The sequence below is a fragment of the Frankliniella occidentalis genome, unplaced genomic scaffold, assembly GCF_000697945.3.
Source record: "Frankliniella occidentalis isolate FOCC.00 unplaced genomic scaffold, Focc_3.1 Scaffold273, whole genome shotgun sequence".
NCBI lineage: Eukaryota > Metazoa > Arthropoda > Insecta > Thysanoptera > Thripidae > Frankliniella > Frankliniella occidentalis.
The window spans coordinates 155,444-158,290 of NW_026267399.1; the positions used below are offsets into that span (position 1 = coordinate 155,444).

The 2,847-nt window shown below is 47.9% G+C and overlaps 1 protein-coding gene across 2 annotated transcripts in view; it reads right to left on the reverse strand.

The window, feature by feature from the left end:
- The window catches only part of LOC113218226 (dipeptidase 1-like), a 192,473-nt gene that overhangs the window by 18,716 nt on the left and 170,910 nt on the right, over positions 1-2,847 (reverse strand). The window lies entirely within an intron of this gene.

Consider the following 2,847-nt stretch of genomic DNA (forward strand, 5'->3'; position numbering starts at 1 on the left):
TATGTATTTATTTGTGTGTGTGTGTGTGCATGTAAATGTTAGCATGCACTGATAAAGTGTGCACGTACTACGCATTCAGAAATTACACCAAAAACTGAGTTCTTTAGACCATGTACATTGCACTTGATCCTTGTTTTTACAAGTACATATCACTTGAACCATCAAAACATATATGCGCTTGAAAACTCAAGGATCAAGTGTCATGCACGAGGTACAAAAACTCAGTTTTTTGGGTGTAGACTGTTCGCTGTTGGCAAGTATTAGCGAATGCGCCCCGGGCAAGAATTACGGAGAAAAAAGTGCGGTGCAGGCAAACAAACGGGCACGTGCGCAACTGATGTGAAAGAACGGCGATGCGGCCAGCGCGCGTGTGGAGAGAACGTGCAGAGGATCTCTCTCTCTCTCTCTCTCTGGCCAAGGCTCATTGGCGCTACGTCGCCGCGGCGCGGGTCGTAAACAGGGCGGGGGGAACGCCAACGGACGGCCAAACGCTTTCGTGTGTGTACAGAGTGCGATGTTGTTTGGATCGGGCGCAACCGCACGCGGACCGTTTAGGTCAGTAAGTTAAAGTCGGTTAAAGTAGTAAGGCGTTTTGCTTTCCCGCCGTCACGTACGCGGGACGGGCGGTTGCTAAATTTAAATCCGCTCCCCAACGTCCAAGATGAGGCAAGCAAACCAATAGACGCACATCACAATATACACACAACACACACACACACACACACACAAAACAGACTCTCACACACACACACTCAGGGGGGGAGAGAGAGAGATCAAGAGACAGCTGAAGTAAAATGAGCAAAGAAACCATACGAGCATGCATTTAGGACAGTCAGTGTGGGCACGGGGCGAGCAAATGTGGTGGACCTTCTGACACATTACAAGACGGGTGCGGTGGGTGGTTGGAATGGCGGGCTGCGGCCAGGGGGAGGGGGGAGAAGGGGGTAGCCGAGGAATGCCGGAGGCACGCGGAGACCAGGACGGACGCATTCCTCCAGGCCTGGAGGGGGTGGGGGCATATAACAGGAGCACCCAAAGAAGAGAGGTAAGGCGGGGCTGCACTCACCTGGAGGACCTTCTCCGACGAGATGACGGCGGCGACGGCCGCTGCTGTGGATGCGGCAGCCGCCGCGATCGTGGCCCGGCGCTTCGTCGTGTTGGCGGCGTGTCTCGGCCCGGGAGTGGTGTTGGCGGCCCGGGGGCCGGAGCGCGGCGAGGAGCGCGGCGCGTGCGGGACCTCAGCGGGGGCCCATCGGGGTAAACAAGCGTGCTGGCGGGGGCGGCACCGGGGGCGGTGGCGGTGGCGGCGGCGCTTTACTGGGGCACGCGGCGCCACGGCTGCGGAGCTGACGCCACGGCGGCCGGCGCTCGAGTGGGAGCCGGCGCGCCGCCCCCTCGCCCTTTATACGGGCGGAGCGCCGCCCCCACCGCCGCCCCCACCACGGCTCTGCCACCGCCCTCTCGGACCGAGTGGTCGCGCCGGTACCGGTCGATCTCTTACTCATCAGTCAACGACGTGGCAGTCGTGATGAGCGGGCGGAGTGCGGAAGGGAAGAAAGGAAGCGTGACAAAACGGATCAAACGTCTTAAAAGATTTATTAGCTCAACGTGCATTTATATAATTCATAAAATATTTTGTGGTAAACACTTTAAACGACACAGCTATCCGCAGAACCCTAGTATCATAATGAAACTTTCTATTTTATTTATTTTATACAGATCTATAAATCTAGTGACTAGATTATTTACAGAACCTCGAGAATTCATGAGGAAGAAAGTCTCCATTGAGACAATTTATCTAAGTGTTGGCCGATGGATGATTGCCTGAGAATTAGAAATCAAATTCAAACGACTACTGAACTGACAAAAGCTTGATTTACATCTTCAAATTTCCATACTATTGAAATGAGGGTTGACATAGAAACTGTTTATTCTGGTAAACAGCTACTATATGGAGAATTTTACACGCAACAAAAATGAAAATTGCGAGTTATTGGTTTTTGAAGCTGCTATAGGAAGTTCATTTATTCAAATTCATTTAAGTTTATTGATCAGGAAAACATCCAACATCCAATGAATACTACTTTTGGCTGATTCCCTTGTGCGGAGTTTTGATACAGGTAAAGTCAAAGTCTCAGAGGTACATATTGACCAAGAATCCTAAGAGGGAAGTTACAAATAATTAATACAAGTAGGATTCAGAAAAAATAATTTGTGCGTAACAACATTTACATCCCACCCTCAAATCGAGACAAAAGATCCCTTACAATTCATGGTTTGTAAAATGGAAATGACAATTTCGTTAAGTCATTTTCAAGGTAATTTTTATTTAAAGAAGTACTAATTTATGTTAATTTGTCGGCGTCTATCGTGATAATTGAGTGGTCCCAGTACGAATCAATTGTTATGTACTGTTCAGAAGCTTCCCCCAAAGTAGCAGCCAGAACTTTGAGAGCATCGTTAGAGATTTTTTATCATGTGTTATAAATGCAATAGCTTTTTCAGCTCTTGTTGACATTTATGTGACGTAATAAAGTCGATATTGGCCATTGTCATTCATATCAATGAAATACGCATGGGTAATTTTGGGTAGACCTTACTGTCAAGTTCTGTATGGCCTTCCCGAACACGTGCTGGTGCACTCATCCATAAGTCATAAAGGAGACTCCGATTCAAAACGATCGAAGGAAAGTTATATCGGTTCGTAAACACACTAAATTTAGCCACGCAGTAGGTATTTTCGATTTGAGCACAATTCCGCCTAATTTTGGCAGTGACTAATTTAGTTCCTGGAACTCATATCGCATGCTCATATCTATCTCATTATTTTTTTTTTTTTTTTTTTTT